Genomic DNA, 21,762 nt, shown 5'->3' on the forward strand with positions numbered 1-21,762 from the left:
TACACAATGGGGCCATGATTTCCATAGCGCTTGTGCTAATTATCCAACACAAATAATTAATGGATGGAACAAGTTCTGGCTCCGGGGTTGAGCTTCTAACCACCTGCCCTGCTTATAACTTCAGGACAATTTGATTGCAGCAGAGTGAACACAATGCCGTGAAGAAAACCCAGCAAACGATTCAACTTTTTTTCTGAATATAAAAGCTAAAGAGCCAGTAATCCTAAAGCACATCAGCCTTTCTTTTTTTTCACCTAGCCTGGCTGCATCCTCCTATAACTGCTAAATGCAAATAGTCGAATCAAACACCAAAACCTTAACGCTATATAAACCACTGCTGGGTATTACCGTGTTGCAAGAGTAAGAGCGGCAGCAGCCAGCTCTTGGCTCGATGCCATCGCTTTATTACTTATTACTTATTTTTATATAGCCTTTGGCATGGCGAGGAGTCCTTCTTTAATTATAAACAGGAATGAAGAAGCCACAAGAGGAAATCATACAGTATTGTAGCCGGATAACTGGTACTGCACTGATTACACAGGGGCTCTTATCAAAGCTGACACAGTGCTGGGGCTGCGCAGATATTGTGCTGGAAGCCACGGGCTGTGCGTGGGAGAGAGCCTCGCAGCGGACGTAAGAGCAGTGTAATTCTGCTGAATTGAATTCTCCACGGAGGACTTTTTTTTTGTTTCCTTTTTCTCTCGTTCTCCCTCTCTCCCCCTGCATTAAGGAAATCGGAGAAAAGTAAAGCCAAGTCCTGGGGGACAAAGAAGTAAGATAAATGTGTAACCTTTTCACTTCTTCTTTCAACGCGGGGCCGGGGCGGGGGGGGGGGGGGGGGCGGGAAGAAACCTCAGTTTGACACAGAGATGAGCTATGGATAACGAAAGTTTGTGGAACCATGAGAAAACTCTTTAATCCCATTAAATCTCTCCCAAGAAGTGAATAACTACTGTTTGTTTATCTTGCCAAAGCCCCTTCGGTTTTCTGGGGAAGGACCGTCAGCCCCAGCTTCCCTGTAGGCATGAGCATCCTGTCCGCAGCATCCTCAGCTTCTGTCACCACCTTGCCCTGTGCCCTGTGCCCAGCCTCGCCGGCACGTGAGGCTGCTCCAGCTCCTGCCTGATCCCAGAACAAGTTTGCCTGGGGCTCAACAAGAAATCCCCAAAGGGCTGCTGGAGCAGAGGCCGTAAATCTGATTTTTTTTCTTCATTGCTCCTCCACCAGCAATCTGCTGTGAGACCATGGGAAGATTTCTGCTCTTTGCGATGCCATGCTCTCCATGGGTAGCTGCGTCTCTGGGGAGAAGACCAGCGCAAGACTCGATCCGTCCCCTTTCAGCCCTGCTTTAGGTGGAGCTTTTGCAGGGCATTGCCATTGCTCTAGCTCCCCGCACTGCACCCTCAGGATTGCACCTTTAGCAAAGATAATATTGGCCTCTGCACCAAAACGGAGAGAAGATGGATCAGCCTTCTCCCCTGCTACCCCCTTGCATGGCAGAAGACAGCTGTACAAGTGCTAGTTTCAGTTCTAGAGCTGATAAACCCCCTTTCTATCATTTCACGCTGCAAAACATCTAAATTGAAAGTCAAGGGAGGTTTGTACACACATGCTTAGGGCTTTAAGCCAAGCTGCATCAAGTAACCGTTCTCCAAACATGACCGATGATTATTTTTTTAGCTTGACATCTTCCCGTTGGGTCAGATGTTGGCCCTGTCTCTGAAGATTTAAACTCTTGCAATGAACTTATAGCAAATCCTGTGAACACCTAGAGGTTTTCAGAAGCCCCTAGGGGTTTTCAGAAGCCCCTTTATTTTGTGGGGTTCTATATCAGCTAAAAAAAAAAAAAAAAATCCTATTGAGCTTCATTGTCTTGTTTTTCCCCTCAGCTCCCACTCTTGATTGTTTTTCCAGCCAACACTCATTGAAGGCCCATAAATAATCGTGTCGGAGCTGCAGGCATCTTCCAACCCTTTTAATTTTTTTCCAAAAGCCCCAGATACCATCTAAGCTGACTGAAGCCAAGCACTGTGAAGGGCTGGTGAACTTGAAGCTTTCATTGCCTACAACCTATAAAGGAACAGAAAGCCAAAACTTATTTTTATTGTGCCCAAAGGGGATTCAGATCAAGGGGTTTGGATGAACTTCCCTGTCTATCTTTACTCCAAGTACTCCTTTCTTAAAACAAAGTAGATAATTTACTAGTGATTTGGGTGATAATGTGGAGCCAAATTCTTGGTGGTTTCCTTCAGTGAGTTCTCTCTGCAGAGAACTGTGTTCTGGTGACATTTCAGCACTATGAAATAGAGTCAGGGACAGATCCTGCTCATGGCACTGTACCTGGGGATTACATCTGCTCAGGAGGGCCAGCAGGTCACCAGATTGAACACGAATGCCAGGTAGGAGAAAATCCTCCTGAAATTTAATGTGATGGCAGATAAAGGGATGATCACCTGGTGAACAATGGGAGGATTTCAACAGCTTAGCTCTTTCTCCAAATCATTAAAAAGACATTAGGTCCCTTATTTTTTCCCCCCTCATGCCTGCATCCTCTCGCCTTTAGCATGGGGACAAGGCAGAGAGTCTCCTGTAGTGAGCAGAGTGAAAAGAACAAACTGAGCACGGGAGAAGGGTGGATTTCCATCGCACGTCCCAGAATACGTAACTCTGGCGTGATGCTGGCATGAAGGAAATCTCTTTTGCTTCTAAAAGTGTCCAGAAGCGTTTTGTCCAGAGGTTGAAGCACGACTTCCACTAGAAAGACAGGGGAGGGCATGCCCGCCTCGGCAGGACTGACCTCTGTCTGCCACCTCCACCCGGAAAGGTGCTAAACCCAAGCCCTGGCAATGTCAGTGAGGATCTCCAACTCCAGGATCAATGTAATATCTCAACGGACCAGACCAGTGTCTACACGCATTTACCTAAACACTCAAACCAGCATCATGTACGAAAATTACCTTTTTTACCAACATACCCTGTAATTCTGAAGTTTTCTTCCTTCGCTCCCATCGGTGACTGAGCCATGTATCCATCATACTCCAGCTCGTCTTGTGCTCCCTGGGCAAAACAGTAATTTGTAGGCTCACAAGGTGCAGTTAGAGACCTACCAGGTTGAGAATTTGGCATTTGGTTATTTTAATTTGTTATTTTTGTTACAGAAAGAAAAATCAAGCCGGAGTTCCCAGTTGACCTGCCCTCTGGCCCTTTAAATTGAGGTGGGAAAGGAGGAAAGGGTGTTTCTGCCAGGCTGGGTGCTTGTTGCCTGGCTCCTGGGGCTTACAGTCTTTCTAACTGGTAAGTTTGTAGGATTTCTGGGATTTTTTTATAATTGCTCTTTTCCTTTTTATTCTAAAGAAGAGGCCAGGCCCTCAAAAGTTACAGTTTGGAGTGGTTTTCAGTGACAGGCAAAGCTCTGTGCAAGGTTTTTCAGGTGCATCTGGTTTGCTACATGCTTGTGACACTGGGTGGTTTGATTCACAGAAGGGGAAAGGTAATTTCTCAAAGCACTTTTTTATGGTCTTTGTCCTGTTGTTGTGAAGGGCTCTCGGGCCCCCGAGTAGCTGGGTGGTGCTGCTGTTATTTGCTGCCCGGTCTGGGATCTGGTGGGATCTCTAAGAGCATCTCCGTGCTTAGCTCTGAACCCAGGTGGGACCTCAGTGAATGTTATAACACATTTTCCTCTCGAACAGCTTGAACTGTGACTAGAGAAAGCAAACAAAGGAGGGAAAAACAGGGGCACAAACAGCGATACGAGTGGCCCGAGGGTGTGCAGAGGGGTATCACTGATTCTCAGCTGTATTTTCTGGCCCATTTACCTGTGTCTTGCTCTGCCCTCATCCGTGGGGTGATGCCATGGGCTCCGTCTGTGCGCAACACAGGCGAATCCAGCTGAGCTCCCTGGGCAATGAATAAGAATGTATTTGGTTAACTTTCTGCATTTTCAATGTTAGGGGTTTTGCTTCTTCAGGAGATTTCTGATAACGAGCTAATTTTATTACTTGATTAAAGAAAACTGATGAGGCCCCAGCGTAAGGGCCAGCATCTCCTTAAACTACTGTACCAAACAGGGGCGCAGATATTACAGCGTGTAGCTGAAAGCAGGGAAAAGGGGGAAAAGGGCAATGTGAAAAGGGATTCTCCCCTAACAGGTGGAAACTGAGGCAAACCGATACTCCAGACCTGATCCTGCAAACATTCACATGTGTGCTTAATTTTAAGCACGAGTGCTTCCTTAAAGCCAATGATTTAAAGGATTACTCGTGCTTAAAATTAAATACACATGTATGGATCTGGGGAGCGGGATCTTCAGTCTTGCTGTGTGTGAACGAGCCACTGACTTGGAAGCACCTCCGTGCTGCTGTAACTCTATCGCATAGTACATTCCAGAACAATCTTATCAGCAATGTCTAGGGGGTTGTATGGCACCCAGCACAACAGATCCCTGCAATTATCTGGGGCCTCTGCTGTGCTAGAGCAGGAAAAGCCAAGCATTTAACTGTGCCATTTCCATCCTTGTCATCTACCTGCACCTCTGGGGGCTCTGAAGTTTTGTTTTGTTTTTAAGATCTGTTCCAGCCAGGGGGCAGAAGCTTAGTCTCACCCCATTTTATCCATCCACCCTGAAAGGGTTTTCCTTTAAAACCTTCCCATTCTGTCACTTCTATTGTTTTTATGTGATGTAAGTAACCTCGTTGGGTCTGCTTGGAGGCTGGGAATAATGGCTCTGTGCAAGACTGAGGACAGCTTCTGCCAGTTGAGATGTGCTAGCAAGGAGGAGGACATTGGCACTTGGCAGAAAATAATACGAGTCCCAACCCCCAGTTATTAAAAACGGGTCTCAATTTGAAGCACCAGGCTTTTATGTTCTGTTTTAAACCCTTGCCTGGCTTAAAACTGCATATTCTTTATCTTTATTCATGTCTAAACTCTTTTTTAAAATCCTCCTACGTGTCTTCAACAATATCTTGGAATAATGAGTCCCACTGTCTAATTATGAAAGATTTTTTCTCTCAAAGCTTTTTTTTAAAAAAAAAAAAATCGTGGAGAAGTTGTGAAAACCCCACAGTACCTCGGTAACAAGAACTCCAAACTCTGCTCTGAGCTGGGTTGTGTGTGATTGGTATCATCCCCTCCCAGCAGCTTATCACCAGCTGCTCCTTTACAGAAACCAGAGATGGAAACACTGCACTGGGCACTTGGAAAAAAATCCGGAGTGGCAGCCCCTACCCGGAACGCTCGGTTTAAATGCGATGTGGTGCAGTTTACCTGCTTCTGGAGAACAGCCCTGAAGTGGCAGCATCTTGGGTACCAGGTGTGTGTTCCTAGCAGATCAGGGAGGCAAAGGCATGCAATTTCTCAGCAGGAGCCACGTTACCAGCGTGGCTTCCAAATTAAAATCTTCCACCCTGCCTCATTTAAGGCAGGGAAAGGGCAGCCTGTTTTCCTTGCAGCTTTCTCCTCCAGCTAGCCTCTATGCCACTGGATAAATTTCCCTAGCTCTGGATTTGTCTTGCCCACCTTTATTGTAGGTGTCAACATTTCGCAGTGCTCAGCCTTTCCAACGCTGCTGGAAGCTTTTCCCATTTCTGCTCCTCTTGGACTACGCAGTGCCCCCCTTCCCCCCCTCCCCCTCCCCAAGCAAAGGGAGATGCTGCAGTGGTCCGGGGTGTGGGGTGGGGGAAATGGGGGAGGATGTGGAGCGGTTCGGAGGGGTCAGCACCGGAGGCTGGGGTCAGGCTGGGTTTTTTCTTTCTTGAGAGAATTTCAGGAGCTGCAGCAGCATCTGGGGCTGAGTCCACCACCCTGGACCACAGACTGTGATTCCCACCCTGAGGACAGCAGATCTGTTCTCTGCCTTTCTCTGTCCTTCAGGTGATGCAGAACAAAGCAGCAGCTCGGGGTTGGTGTCAGCCCTTTCCACCTGACCACGCCCTCTGTTAGGGGTTACTGTTGGGGTTTTTTTCTCCCTCCCCTTCCCAGTTTCTTTCCAGTCTACCAGCATCAGTACAGATGCAGCCATGGGACCAGCTCTTTGTTTCATCTTTGTCTCCAATCCGATTTTCCAGGGGGATGGGAGACCTGGAAAAGTCATTCTCTGCAAGGTTTGCAGCTCGAAGTGGAGCTCACGATTCGCTCCCCCCTGCTCCCGGGTGGTGGGATGCTGTGAAACTGGGCAGCGCTGGTAGTGCCTGACAAGCAGCAATCGGCCGTGCTGCGGGTTTTATGTAACGTGGGAGAATAGGGGAACCCAGTGTCTGAGGAAGGAAAATCGCTTATTCCATAATGACTGTTCCGCTGCCTAGTACAGAGTGGAATAATTAGGGTTTCTTTTCTCTTTAATTAGAAAATGGCAAACATAGATTGATCAATTACAAATGCCTCTTTATACTGCAGTGCACTGCAATTAACATTACTTAAATGTGTTAACAAAGTAGGAGGCCTGTATTTGTAAAGCAACTTCTCACTGCTTTTTCTTTCCCCAGTTTCCCGGCTCCCAACATGTCTGAACCCTTTCCGTTTTCCCTTTCTGCTCTCACCCCTGCTCCTTCTGCAGAGATTTACCAGTTCGAGATGAGATTTTAAAAAAAAATAATTATATACCGCATAGAGTTAGCGCAACTGCTCTTTCCAAAAAAGCCCTTTTTGGCCAGGCTTGGGGGGCTGGAGGGATTAACCCAGGGGGAAGAAGGGGAATCGGCATGTTCGCTGGGGTCGCACACTACAATAGCGGAGTAAAATCCAGGAAATACAATAACTTGATTCATTACTCGTTTCTTACGCCGCTGCCAAAAGCGTGATTAAGTCACAAAGAGTTCGATTAGGGACACTGGGTAACAAAACCTCGGCTCCATTGACATGGTCTATTTTCAGAGTACATCTAGTGCCTGTGCTCGCCGCTACGGCCTCTTCCTCGGCCGCATTTAATAGCCGCCACGGCCAAACAAAAGTAGCGGAGGAGCGAGTAGGGGAGGGCGAGGGGAAGGTTGGGGGGGGGAGGAAGCCGCTGCTATTCAAGAGGACAAATACCGGAGCAGCAGCCATGGAGGGAAGGCAGGGTGGTCCGGAGGCTGGCACCCAGGGGTCTGCTCAGCACCCCGCCTTGTGCCGGGTGCTCACCTGTGCCCGCGGCGGGAGCGGGGCTGGGAGAAGCGCCTGTGTCTCCATCCATTGCTGCCATCTATTGGGAGGAATCGGCTCGCTCTCACCCCCATCCCCCTGCAGAGCCGGCTTTCGGCAAGAGCATGGGACTTCCAGCCGCGACCAGCCCCTAAGGGATTACAGCGCCGTTGACCTTGACGTGGGTCCTTCGATCCACAGCGTTGGAGGGCATGCCCCTTCTACAGGTGTTTCTTTCCTTGGGTCTTTGTGAAACGTGTGGTAGCCCCAAATTGCCCCTCCTGGACTCCCCAAGTGTTGGCAGCACGGTTCGGACGGAGGCAGCGACAGCAGGGCTCGATAATACTTCATTTTGTGGTGTAATGGCAGTTTTGCGCCATAACGAACAGCCCCGTGATTGTAACAAGCAATAGGATGTAGCAAGCAAAGGGACGCATAGGAAGCACTTGGAAGCAAGCGATCTTAAATTTGGATGCTCCAGCACAAATCTGGTCCCCCCACACTGGTTCTGCATTGCTATTTTGGATGGATTTGGGGAAAAAAAAAAACCACCGTGGTGACTGGAAAGAAACCTGTGGCCTGTGGATAGGGAGAGCTCTGTGCACGTGGTGTGTGTGCTGCTCCCCCGGCAGCGCCCGTGCCCTGGCCAGGAGGTGTAGAGCTGTAGCAAGCAGCTCTCAGGTTTCTGTAGGTGGTTGTCTGCTCCTTTCATCTCTACTGTAACTTAAAGACACTTAGCACCTTGGATCTGCCCCAAGATGAAATAGGTAGAGCAGGGAATGATATTGCTCGCACGTTCATCGCAACACAAAGCTAATGGAAAAACAGGTTTTTCTGTTAGGTCACGTCTTTGTCTAGGTGAAGACCGAGGCACAGTTCCGTGTTTTCTGCCCTGCCTAGTGGTCCTGCTACTTTTTGGCTTTTGCTTTGTTTTGCTTTGTTTTGCCATGATCCCTCCAGCTCAAGTCGGTGGAAGGGGGGTTTATGGTGACACAAACACGCGCCTCCCCACCTTGCCAAGAGCATCCCCGTTCTCCGAGAGGTGGTCCCACTCCTCTCCCTTCGACTGGTGGCAGGTTGTCCCCTTTTGTACCACCCTCGGTGCTGGCTGGTTGCAAGATGCTGTCTTTTAGGGGGTGATGGGCACTGCACCAAATGAAACAGATGCTCCTTCCCAGCAAAATCTCTCAGGGACTAGCCAAATGCAGCAGCAGCAGCGCTCCGCTCTCTTGCAAAGCAGCTCCATTCAAATTCACAGCTGGTGGGTTTCTACCTCCCGTATCACCACGCAGCTCCTCCGAGCCCCTCTTGCTTCTGCCTGAAGGGTAGGTACACAGGTTGCTGCTCTGCCAGCATCCGAGGAATGGGGCGTTTGGCTCCAGCCCCGCTTTGTTTGAAGGGGTGAGGGCAGCATGTCACATAGTGTACCTGCATCACTCGGCTCTATAAAGAGCTACCTCATAAAACAGAAATCATTTCTCTGAGAGTTCCTTGTGTGCCACCTGTGCTTTGTCCTCTGTCAGCACATTTCCCGAAGACCTTAGATAAAAATGAAAAAGGCTTTTTATGGTTTAGTTCAAAAGATTCTGGAACCGACTAGGTGAAAAAGCTTCCATCTTCATCCACCGCACACGCACTGCTCAGTGGCCTGACTGCCAAAATCTGCCCTGCCCAAGAGGGAGAACACCTGCAGCTCTGTACGGAGAGATCTTTCCTACTGTGGTGGCCTTCTGATGAAGGACATGGACTCTCTGGACCCCAAACGCTGGTAAAGCAGGAGCCTCTGTGCTGTGCCGCAAGTGGTTGGTTTCCACCTGATGATAAAGCTTACGATGATAAATGCACTGAGCTACCTGCTGGCGTGGGCCCCCAAGGATGGACCCCGCTAGCTTTCTACAGAGTTTTCTTTTTTTTTTTTTTTTTTTTTTAAATGAGCCAGTATGTGCTAAGTTTGAGATGCAGCTCGTTAGGGTGCTAGCTATCAAGTATGTGGTTTCAATTTGGGATCTTGCTGGCCATCCTCCCGGGAAAGATGCTTTGAACTGAAGCAGCGGTATGTGGCTCACCACAGCCCTGCCGACGGCAGCCGCCAAAGCCTTTGAGAGAAGAGGCAGAGAGCGGAGCTGCCCCCCTGCTCCCTTCATGCCCCTCTGTCAGGAGGAAGCAGGGACCACAGAAACGCGCTGGGGGCAGGGGGGGGTGTGCTGAAGAACTGTCTCTTCTCCCAAGATACCAGCTCACTTGGAACAAAAGTGCGTGTGGGAGGGGTTGCATCTTATATGCTGGAGGATGCAAAACCAGCTTTGTTTCCAATGTCACCAGCGATGATTTTGGAATTGATAAGGCTGAGGCAGCTGGCATTTCCCAGAGCAATGAGGAGTGCTGTCGTGAGGGCAAGGGGGGAAGGAGAGCCAAAGCTGGGATGCCAAAGGGCTGATCCTGCTTTGGAAAAAGATGGGATGAAGCGATTAAGTATGAGTGACCGGGAACGGGGCTCTGGAGTTCTGTTCATGCCTCTAGGAAAGGATTTTGATCTGCTGGTGAGCAGTCAGGGGCCAGACTCCCTGGGTCCTCATCTTACTCTGGTTACATCTGTGCATCAGCTTCCCACTCTGTAGAATGAGGAGGGAAGGCTTCCCCTCGAAAAAAGTTTGTGGGACATCATTACTGAAGTAAATTTGAGTGTTGGAGGGAGAAAACATACTATCTTCTTCATTTCTTGTGTTGACGCAGATTTTTCACTGTGTGGTAAAGATTAACTTGTCAGTCGGGCTTGTGTTTATCCTCTTAGAAATAAAAAGGCAAACTGGATCAACACATGAATGGAAACAGGGTAAAATCAAGTTTTATTGCACGTTCAACAGTAACACGTGCTTACCATATCGTATTGTTTATGTGTGTTTAAGTAGCATAGTGTGCATTTATATAATAACTTAATTGGAAAGGGGTTATGCTCGGGGAGATTAACTCTGTGGTGTTGCATGCTTTCAATTTCCTGGAAACATGTTCAATGCAGTAACTCCTGCTTAGGCCTCTCTTATTTAAAAAAAAAAAATGTTGAAGATAAAATCTCCTAAAGATGCATTTTGAACCTCTCGTATATGGGATGGGCTGGATCTGACCAGGATAACCTGGAAGTGCCAATTGCTTTTTCTGCGTAGGGGTACGTGGGCATTTTGTTGCAGGCATGTTGGACTAAAAATCTGTATGTTTCTTAAACAGGAAACATTTACTAAAGAAATAACTTGCAACGAACAAACATAAATAGACTTGCACATAGCTCGAGTTCCAGCTTTGTCGTCTTTGTTTACCAGGAATTTGTCAGACAACTGCTTGGGGCTCTAATATAACCCGTAGAGACTTCAGGCAGCTACATAATATATTGCAAGAAAAACTTTATGCAAGGCATCTCCTGCCCAGAAATTCACAGCCTGTTCTAGTGCTTTTTTTATTTCTAACCATAACCGTGTTGAAAATCTCACCTTGTTTAATAACTGGCGAAGGTGGGTATGTTAACTGCTCGCTGACACTTACTGGGTCACCCAGGGAACATCTGGTGGTCCCCTGGTCATGCGCTGTCCTGTGTGGGCTGTCACCAGTTTGCTTCCCATTAAAATAAAAAATAATAATAAATCAAAAAAAAAAAAAAAAGGTAATTAGTGCAGAGTGCAGCTCACCAACGCAGTAGACTACCAGTGAACCTAAGCCTGTAGATTTTACATTATTTAACTCCGGTGAGGACACTGTGCCCAGGTCCCTGGGTTCAACGTATCCATAGGTGTTAGAGGGTGTTTTACGGCTGTGGGGTCACAGCTGTCCCCTCCAGATCAGGGGACGTTTGGCTATAAGGAGAAGCCTTTTGCCACGCAGGTAAAGACCCTGCGGCTGAATTTGGGAGGGGAGCGGGGCTGCCTGGATGCTGAGGCTGATGCTGCCTTTGCAGGCAGAAACGTGTAACAAGTGCAGCTCTATTCAGCCCTTTTAATGAGGAAGCTGAGGCTAAAAGGCTGCCGGGGCGGGGGATGGGAAGGCAGGCACAAGTCTGGCAAACCCTTTGAACAGTTTGGACCAGCAACTGAAACGTATTTAACCATTAGATATGAAACTCCAGCCTTTCTTCCCCCACCCACCCCCCTCCCCCTTTTCAATTAGCAGTTGGTCCCCAGGCTAACAGCCTGCTGATTCACTCCCAGCGGCCGTACAGCTGATGCTTCATAAAGTCTCTGTGTTAATCTAATCCCTAAATAGCTCTGGTCTCCATCACGGTCGCAGCGGAGATTTCGGTTCCAAATTGTAATTTTATTCTTGTAGCCTCTGAAAAGTCAATAGGTTCCTGGAGGCGTTGCCCGCCCGTTGGGCGGCTCGGATGGAAAAGGGCTATTGTAAACCCGATTTAACATGCCCTTCGGTATGGACGGGGCATGACCCAGAGCCTGCCGAAGGCAGAGGGGCTCTCCGAGGGCTTGGAGTGGGCTTTGAGAGCGGGGCTGTCACAGGCTATTCTCAGGTTCTGCCTATATATTTAGATGGGATTCTGTGCCTCCATTAGGGCCTTTGGCCGCTGCTCGTAACCCGGGTCGCTGAGCGACTCTGCATTCTTTGCATCCTTGCCCAAATTTGCACTTTTATTCCCGGAAGCCATACTGAAGTGCCGAGCTGGCGTGGAGGGAATGATTCTGCAGATTTTGCTGCGTGAGCTGGCTGCCTGGTGGCATTGTACACTAAAATAACCAAAACTCCAGGCTATTTTTAGAACTAGAGCATTCTCAAAAGCTTCCTGCCTTGATTTCCCTACCTCCCCCAGCTATTGTTCGCTACTTTGGGCTACACTGTTGCTCCAGGAGTAGCCCCAACAGCATACCTGCCCCGGGGGGAAAAAAATTTCAATTTCTGTGACATGCACGGACTCTGAATTACATCCTTGCACCCATACCTCTTTTAGCCAGCTATTAAGTGCTGTTAATCAGCTAGCCTTCATCGTGGAGCTCTTTGCTACTCTGGATCCAGGCTGTCGTGAGCATTTTCAAGTGAGACCAGACTTGTTGCCTGTGATCTTTGGAAAAGATCTAAGCAGTTTTCACTTACTATTCCAGACCATGTTCTCTCTCATAAGCCCTATCTGATAAGCAGGAGGCTTTCAGCGCAGCTCCGAAATCCCTCGCAATAATACCTGCAAACACCTATCACACACCATAAGAAGTTCTCCTGAAGAAGAGAGACAATCTCAGCTAAAAAAATAAATCAGGAGCTTCCTGGTATAAGATTGCTAAAAGCTTTTCAAAGCTCTTTGGATTAGCTCTTGGGTAGCTATTGCAGCGGTCGCTGCGGAGCAATTGTCTTAATTTGGGGCAACCTGGGCACCAGCCAAATTGTCCTGTAGCCCCACAGATGGTTCCCCAGTTTCAAAGCCTTGCCACCAGCTCAAAAGCACGGTTACTGTAGTGAAGGACAGGGAAGGTTGGAGGGGAGTGGGAATTTTCAACCAATTTGGCCAAAAGGTATAAGAGGGAGGATACAGATGACGGTAAAATCTATCCAGTCCTTCAGCCCTGCTTTCTGACCAGCGCGGGTTGGTTTCCAGTTGTCTCGGGCTTTGTCCAGCCGTGTCTTCCCTATCACAAGAGGTGAAGCTTCGAATTACTTGGCTAGCTTGTCCAGCCAGCTCTTAAAGATTTCAATCTTAAATGAGCAACTGGTGAGTGGCTGGGTGCTGCCACGGGGCAGACGGGGGTCCTGAGCAGCGGTGGCCAGAGCCACCCACCTGGGTCCCTGCAGTGGGAAGGCAGCTGGCAGGAAACGGGCCCCTTCCTCAGCGTACGAATAAGTATTTCCTTGAGCGCAGGGATTAACAAAGTCTGGTTTCCCACAGATTTGTGTCTTGTGGGCAATTGTTAATTGCGATTGAAGCATTTCCCACAACTGGGGCATTTGTACATCTCCCTTCCCCCTCCCTCCCCCTTGGAGTCGCTGGTACCCAGTGAGGGGTGGTCAGATGCGGTCGGTTTTCAGTGGATTTTAGGGTTTTCTTCTAACAACTGTCCTTTTCTAACAACTCACAGAGGTGATGGGGAGCTCTGAGGTGTTGATGCCCCCACTGAATGCAGCTGAAGGTGCCCAGACAATTAAAACGGTCAGCAATGGGCACGCACCCATGCACATCCAGCCTGTCTGTGGAAACGTCACCTTGTTAAACCAGACTAAAATTGTTAAGGATGGGTTTGAAAATCAGGGCAGGCTTCATAAACTGAATTAAGTTTTAGTTAACTTAGTGGTTTGGAGGGAGTTTTTGGTTTTGTTTTATGGGTTGGGTTGGGCTTTTTTCTTCGTGGTGGATTTTTTTGTTTTATGTAGAGCCCAGTCTCGAATTGTTGAATGAAAAGCATGCAGGATTAAATTCTGTTGATCTTGAAATGAGGATTGTGGGCATTATCCTGACTTGCTTAGTATAGACAGAGCCGGACCAAAATCCTGCTTTTTGCTTTACGGTCTAGTTGAGAGGCTTGCTTCTTGCTGTTGGCCATCTGTTTGTGGATCAGGCCTAAAGTCGCCGTATTGGTTTCCCAACTGTCACGTGGGGATAAAAGATCTGCTTTGTTCTATTCAAATTTAAAACTGTGAGCTAAGAAGATGCAGTTTCCCAGAAAAAGTATCCTTGGCGTTTAGGTGTTTGCCATGGACAAAGCTGCTGTGCTGGGAGATGTAAACCAGAAACCTCCAGCTTAAATCTCCCAGTCTAGGTTTGAACTGGGGCAAGTTCCCAGTTCATATGAGGCCTTTAAGATGCTTCTTCTTATGGCTGCGCACCAGATAAGTGACAATTAGAAAAGACAATCAATTTGTGGCTGCTCTGGTTTTAGTTTCCATCTGATGCAACTGCAATCTGGAAGACGAATCTTAATTTAGGACTACAAAGGGATTGTTCTCTCAGAAGATAACACGCTGCCGGCCAGGCTGTTATCGGCCGTGGAAATTGATTGTCCCGTTTAGTGATGTCTCTACTTTTCCATAGCTGGTTGGGAAGGAGTCGCTGGGAAGCGAACTGAACCGAGGATGTGGATGCTGTGATTGTTGCTGGGAGAGGACGACTTCTCCCTTCACCTTTGCAGGCTCCCTAAAACTCATCCGTTCGCCCTGACGTGATACAGATGTTCGGAACTCCGTTCTGGATTGTCTGCTTTCCTCTCTCTTCTACTGAACGGTACGGAAAAGGCAAGAGCCTGTTTTAAAACTGTGGACACTGTGACCTCTTCTGTATAACTGCGTGCCTAGTTAGGAAACAGGAGGAGGTGGAATTTCCCATGGCACATACATAAATCCTCCTTGGAGGTGGAGGATAGCCTTGGATTTTCTCTACGCTGTCACCCTTAGTGTCCTGTATCCTTTTCCCTTTCGTTTCGGTCTGCTCCCTAGCTTCCAGTTTCTTTCTTTCTCTCCATCCCTAGCCCTCACTTGGCTAGCTGCCTTGGGAACACCTTCTCCTGTTTCTTTTCCTAATAAGTGGGCCGAAACAGAGCTTCTGACTAAGCTTAAAAATCAGGTTCTTAGCTCTTCTGCTGGTTACCACTCTAGCGAGAAAGCTCGGAGCAGCTGTCAGATATTTATGCAAGCCCTTTTCCTCTTCTATTTTCAGTTCGGTTTTGATCAAAAAAAGAGGGTGCGGGGAGATCAGCTTGGAAACCACAATACATTATTCACAGCTCCCTGCTGCTTTTTCCTGCTCGTTTGCAAAAGTAGGTGTGAGGTGTAGCACTGAAACGCGCCGGTCGAGCCGAACATGCCGAAGGAGACGGCAAGCAGGGGCTGGGAGATGCTGACTTGCTGCTTTGCAAACCCCAGCCTTCCTCGCTGCCCAAACTGTGCTGTCAAGTTCATCATCGTCTCCCTCGGAGGCCAACCCGCCGTGAACTTCAGCCAGACAATACACGCGACTCTTCCCAGCCCGACTTATTTAGCAACGTTCAGGGTTTAACATCCAAAGCGGCAGATGGGGAGGATCGCATGCGCTGCGGAGGGGCGGCAGGCAGAGCAGGGTTGGGAACAAGCTGTTCGAGGCCTGTTTCCACTTGGATCTCACCTCCCAGCTGAACTGGAAAGAACGCGATGCTCAGCCCCGGCTTGGGACGCTCCAGTGGCTTTGCGTTGCCAGTAGGGGTTCAGAGGGGTGAAGGGTGGCAAAGGGAGGGTGCAAAAGCACCGCCGCTGGCTGGGCAGGATTGGAGGGGAGAGAGGTGGGTGGTGCTGCCTTGCCCTCCGGTTAGCCTCAGAAATATGAAATCGTGATGTTTCTGAGGGTATTTGAAGCACAGGCGTTGCGGTTGAGCTTGAGCTTGAGGTGAGTGAGGCTATGGGCGATACCTCGAGAGCCGGTGGGTTTTGTCAGGGTCCGTAAAAGAAGAATGGCTGTATGGCTGATGTGGGACCTCGGGCGAAATATGAAAAGTTTCCCTGGTCCTTGTCTTCTAAAAATTACCCTGCGTAAGTTTCTACTGTGACAGACAGGTATTACATAGGGATGTTTCGGGGCAGGAACCGGGACAAGAAGCATCGGGTGGGCTGGGCTTTGACTAGCCCAAAAGCCAGGAGATGTGGTTCCAAGGGACCTTCAGCAGCTCTGGGGTCACATCGGCTGCAAGTTAGCAGAGACCAGAGGCCACAGTCCCCAGGGAGCTTCCCCCGTCACTTCTACGTGGTTTGAATTGTGCTCTGCTCACTTGGGTCCTCCTACCTAACAAGGCGCTGGGTTACTTAGGTCGTGGCAATTAGTACTTTTACCCTGAGAATAATCTTTCCAGCTTCTGAAAAATCAGGGGGAAAGAATGATTCTCACGTTAAATGTTCTTGTCAGTACGGTAACCAGAATATTTAATATACTAACCTTAGGATCTGTGACTTGTTATGGTAATAAAAAGAAAAAATACAAAATGACCCTCTTGCAAAACAAATTCCAGTAACTATTGGCTAGAAAAGTTTCAAGAGACTTTCTCAAGAGTAGAGTGAGGAGGCTGCCATGTCATTCCCTTTTTTTTTTTTTTTTGGTTGTTGTTCTTTCTTTTTTTTTTTTAAGAGCTGCTGTGCAAATTGAAATGTATATTGCTGGCTGATTCCTGCCTGCCTTATTTCACACCTAGTGCTGAGGTCGCCCTGCAAAAGGCTGAGCAGGGGATGCTCCTGCCTGCCTGTAAACAGGGGAAAGAGCTTCCCAAGGATCCTTCCACAGCACACAAAAAAAGCAAATTCATGATTCATGAAGGCTCTGGCCATAGATCTTGCAAAGAAATGTTTGGCAGCTTTAGAGAATAGCTGGGTTTATTTTAACCTTTAAGAATGACACCAATTTCACAGCTGTTAATGCTATGTGGCTCCTACGCTTTCCAATGCAAATTGCACATGAAGGGCTAATGCATTTTGATGAAAGGAGAAGGGGGGGGGGAGCTGTGAGGCAGAATCTCCATATTAATGTGCCAATATCTTTGTTCTGAAGTGTTTAATTTTATGCTTTAATGAGAGATCCTCTTTCTGGTTAAGGCAAGCCTTTGCAAGAAACTATTTGGATATTTGCTAGTGTCATCAGGCTCTGGAGCAGGGGGAGGGAAAAAACACTTCTTGCAAGTGCGAGGGGAGGGGGGGTGCCTCTGGCAAAGGCTGTTGCGGTGGGAACCCCTGAGAAAAGGTCTCACCCAGAGCCCCTCACAGTCGGGTTTGGGATTAACTCTTGTCGCAGTCAAAAGAATTGGGGATTTGGGATCGTCCCCCTGGCTGCCGGGTGGAAAGTAAATGGGCTGGATGTCCAAGCGCTGTAAAATGTTGAGGGGCTTCCTCCCCCTCTTCATCTAGGCCAGCACCTCGGAGCTCTGATGGCTTTTACTTCAGGTGAACAGCTCTGTCCCTGCATGCAAAACCTGGCGTTCTGTCTCCACGGGCATCCTCCAAAATACATTACTCATCAGCATGGTGTGGGATAACCTGCCAGAGCATATTGTCGTGTGTAAATGCAACTTCCTCGCCTCCGTGGGCCGTTTCTGTACCTCCCCTGGGCTGGGGCTGGCACCAGCACGTCTACCTGCTGAATGGAAGGATTAAAAAACCTTCTGACTCCGTTTTTCAGGTACAAATCCTGTCCCAAGCCAGGGATATCCATGTTTGGTTAGAGTGAGGTAAAGCTGTCAGCCTGCCACAGCAGTGCCTTTAAAGGGCTTTTCCACCTTCCAGAGATGAGTGTTTTCACTGCCTGGATCAGGCCGAGGTACCGGGAATGGAGTGCTGAAAAGTTCTTTATGGATCTGATGTGTGATGTGCATTTGGTTTTAATCAAAATCCCGTTGAAGGAGGCAGTCAGGGTTTAGAGCATAGGATTAGGAGTAATACCAGGTTATTATTAGTAATCACTTTTCATCATGCATTGCATTTACAAGATACAAAACAATCCCAGTAAATATATACTGAAATGCATAGTTCCCTTTTTAAAAAAAAAAAAAATAAAATTGTGTGAAGTGAATAAATTTAGTACAGTAATATGAGAAGACCTTTCACTTGCCTTCATTTATGTTTCTGATTAACTCAAACGCAGCAGAAGGCAATAGTTGCAACATTACGTTGGGGATTAAAGGATCGTACCTTAAACATACGGCGGTCACGACCCAGTGAAACCTATTCTGACTATTTGCATATAAACCCCTGAGATATTAAATCCCTTTGTTTAACAAGAAGATTTTGAGCAGGGCGGTTGTCGTTGTTGTTGTTGTTGTTGCCAGGTTTATGGAGCGGAGGCCAAAGCCTGCAGACAGAGCCAAGTGGTTTTGTCGGGGCAGACACCCAGGTAACTCTCAAATTGTATCCTGCCCTTTTGGAACGAGTTCTGACATCACTTGCACCGGTGCAGCCAGGGTTTGATTCATTTGGGCTAAGCAAATTAAAAGGTTTCTGCTTAGCCTCTCCCTTACTTTGCTTTTATACTGTCAGTGTAATTGAAGCTACTCCTGGTTTATAACTCCGCGATGGGGAAATCGCATCCAGGCAGCATGCGGTGACGCATCAGAGTAATGGCACAGATGAAGGGCTGATGCTGAAGCCGGCGGTTATACTAATGTACACCTGTTGAGGAGCTGGTCCAGCGGGCTGTGCGCAGGCGGCTGGCGAGCCACCAAGGCCTCCAGACAGCGCGGGGCTGATCCCTGCAGCGCACGGAGCGTTTCCCATGAGGTTCAAAGCTGCGGCAGGGCGGCCAGGGGTCCCGCTCCATCCGAGCCTACCCCATCCGCACGGCAGCGGCGGCGGTGGCTCCTTCCAGCCATCCCTTTGGCGCGGGAGCAGAGCTCCCCACAGCGTGCCGAGCGGCGAGGGCAGGGCAGGGTGGCTGCCTACGTGTGTGCCCAAGTGTCACCGCCACGGCGGCAGGCGAGGTTGGTTTTGCTGGGAAGGAGCAGACGTGCGGGGACGAAGCAGCCGAGCGTTGCTAACTCCCGAGGTGATGCAGTTGCTCACGTCCCTCCAGAGCAGAGCGAATGGAGGGGTCCTGTGCTGGGCAAGGGGGGGCTGCAAGGTGGGCAGGCATTGAGTTACACAATGGCGGGGGGGGGCTGCTGCCCTCCAGGGGGTCCCAGCCGGGGAGCAGCTGAGCATGAAGCAGGGGGGTGATGGAGTTTAGGTTCCCCTCTCTCTTTTTTTTTTTTTGTTTTTGTTTTTGTTCTTTTCTTTTCCCCGATGTTTCTTAGTGAGGTTGGACAAAAATCTTTACACCTTGGGAATAGACTCGGAGCGGTACAATAGCAGGTACTGTGCGATTTAATGGCATCACTTGAATGGAAATGGAAAGGGGGGGACAGCCCGCGGGGGGCTCACAGCACACGCCTTTTTTTCTCTTTACATGGATCAGCCAGGAAACAAACCCTCCTACTCCAGGGCGGCGTTTAACCTGCCAGCTAAGCCACAGAGAAAATTTTTCCAGCAGGTTATACCCAGCCTTTGGTAATGACTCGTGGAACTCCTTCCAGGTTTTTATTTTTGGGGATTTTTTCCCCTCTTCTGGTGAGATCTCCAGGGTATAGGCCAGCTATTAGCTCACAACAGGAGGCAGATTTTTAGGGAAAAAGCTTGTGCTGTAACAATAACAGTCTCTTGTGTCCCTAAACCCTCTAACAAGTCTTCAAGGCATGACCATGGCATGGGCGAACCACCGATCTTCGTACAATCTCAATGATTCCTGCGCTGGTTGCTTCTTTCTCCCATTAAAAGCCAGAGTACGAGAGAGAAGCCCAGCTCCTCCACCATCACCAGCCAGTGAGGAATGGGAGTCACAGGGGGATTTTGCAGCTCTTGGTGCCTTCAGCATGCACAATAAGTCATGCAAACATGCTCTGGTACCAAAGGACTCCAATGGCTCATGCAGAAATTTGCTTGTACAAGTCTCCTGCCAAATCTGACTGCGATTCGGTGTGGGTCCTTCACTCCTGCATTCGTTTTCCCACTTTCTCAGAGCAGTTATAAAGGTATTGCCTTCCCAGGGTCTTTTTGGAGGCTCGATGAGTTTTTTCTGCTGTTCTAATGTTTACACATGTCCTGATCCAACATATCGCACGGGATCCTGGTGCCTGTTCCCATTACCAAGCTGAGCCTCATCTTACAGCTGAGCTCCTGTTACTGCCGTTTGTAATTAAAACAGGTTGCTCTGAAAATAAAGGGCAGGTACAGACACTAAATATGTCCTCAGAGGAGTAAATCAGCCCTGGGATAACGATATGAAAAAGAACAGAAAATGTGCTGGAAGGATTTTAGTATCTATAGGAACTACTTGCTACTAATTTTTCCTTACACTTGGACTCAAATCAGGAGGTATACGTGCTCAGAGGGCCAGGGCGACCTGTTTTGTTTTGCAAACTACTTACAGTTCAGCCTGCAACATTAAAAAAGACAAGTAGGAATGTTCACCTTGGGGGTGAAGGGGTGGAGAAATTGGGCTTTGAGTTTGAAATTCAATTTTGTGGAAAATACAATGCTTCCACTCCAAATAGGACTTAGATAGAATGGTGATTCATCCCCCATTGAAGTCAATGCCAGAGTTGCCTTTGATTTAATGAGAATCAAACCCTATGGGATTATTCTCACTTGCAGACTGGACCCGTCCTATTAAGCAGAGAAACCACAGCAGGGTTGCTGCTTTTTTTTTTTTTCTCTCTTTTTTTTTTTTTCTTTTTTTTTTCTTTTTTTATTATTTACTTTTTTTATTATTATTATTTACTTAATGAAATTGGCTCGGTGTCACCAAACTGAGCCGAAAGCCGAAACTCGAAACCCTTCTGTTTCAGTGCTTTTTTGAATGTTCTTGGAACATCTGGCACAGCTGTTCTTTTGACCCCAAGGCAGGAGCACAACCTCGCTCCGCTCCTGTTCCTGTTCCAGCCGAAGCTGACACCAACCATGCCAAGGGGACGGGGACTGAGCAGCCCGCACCGAGCCATCAGCTCCTTCTGGGAAGAGAAATCAGAGCTCGGGGATGGGGCGAGGACCCTGGAGCTGCCCCGTTGTCACACTCCGAGCTGTCAAACCTAGGCAAAAAAAAAAAAAAAAAAAAAAAAAAGGCAGGGATGAGGTAAAGCAGCGGACACTGTTTCTGGAGCTCCACTAAGGAAGAGGCTACTTCTGTTTTTCTTTAAATTGCTTCCTTATTGACTTTTTTAAATTTAGCCGCACACAACCCTGAATGAATGCCCACAGGACGAGGGGGGGGTTTTGCACCTCCACTGAAATGAAATCTGTAGAATCGGTTCATGCAAACAGAATTTCTGTATCTGGATGGATCTGTGAGTCTATTCGAGCTGCCTTTCCTTGCCTGGCACCACAGATACGAGGGGATTATTTTTTTTTTTTTCCTTTGGCAGAAAAGATTGTGGGGATGGCTGAGGGGGAATCAAACATGCTCAAGAGCCAAAAGAAGCTCTGATCAGTAATGCCTGATATCTAAATCTTCCAACTTCTTCTAAGCTGCAGGAGTTAGTAACTTTTTATCTATAAATCTTCTCTCTCCATGCACCTTCCTGATTTCCTTTCAGCTCTGAGGCTTAATACCAGCGCTTATATTTTCATCCCTTAAATACTCAGAGCCTTAAATTGTCTCTGGTATACAGGATAATCAGTTCTCCAGTGTGTTAATCCTCATTATGTGCCTATTAAAATGAAGATTAAATCGAGCATTAGGGTGCCTCCTCCCGTTATGAAATCTGAAAAACAGGATTGAATTGGGGGGGGGGGGGGGGGGGGGGGGGGGGGGATGGACGGCAACCGAACACCTAAAAAAATTGTTTCGTGAGCTTCGCTGGGAAGCAGTAAAAGGCAGACTGTGCTGAAGGCTGAGCTATGAACGTGTGGTTTTATTCATGTCATTGTGTCAGTGAGGGGAAGAGAAGGCAGGAATAAGGTTTTAGGCACCGGGAGGGTATTTGCATGTGCCTACGTGAGGCGCGGGGTGTGTTGCACGGGCTCGGCGCGGCGCACACGTGCTTTGGCAGGCGAGAGGCGATGCCTCCCATCCGCACGCACACAGGTACGTCCCCTTCGCCATGCTGGGGGGGGCTGGGGTCAGGGGTGAGGGGCTGACCCACCGCCTGAGGGTTGGCCACCAGCCCCCCCCCACCCCCCCGCCCCCGTACAAAA

The 21,762-nt window shown here is 48.4% G+C and overlaps 1 protein-coding gene across 1 annotated transcript in view; it reads left to right on the forward strand.

Annotated features, from left to right (window-relative positions):
* ENTPD4 (ectonucleoside triphosphate diphosphohydrolase 4) overlaps positions 1-21,762 on the forward strand; it is a 241,090-nt gene that overhangs the window by 137,902 nt on the left and 81,426 nt on the right. The gene's annotated exons all lie outside the window — the stretch shown is intronic.

This window comes from Falco biarmicus, chromosome 18 (assembly GCF_023638135.1).
Source record: "Falco biarmicus isolate bFalBia1 chromosome 18, bFalBia1.pri, whole genome shotgun sequence".
Classification (NCBI taxonomy): domain Eukaryota; kingdom Metazoa; phylum Chordata; class Aves; order Falconiformes; family Falconidae; genus Falco; species Falco biarmicus.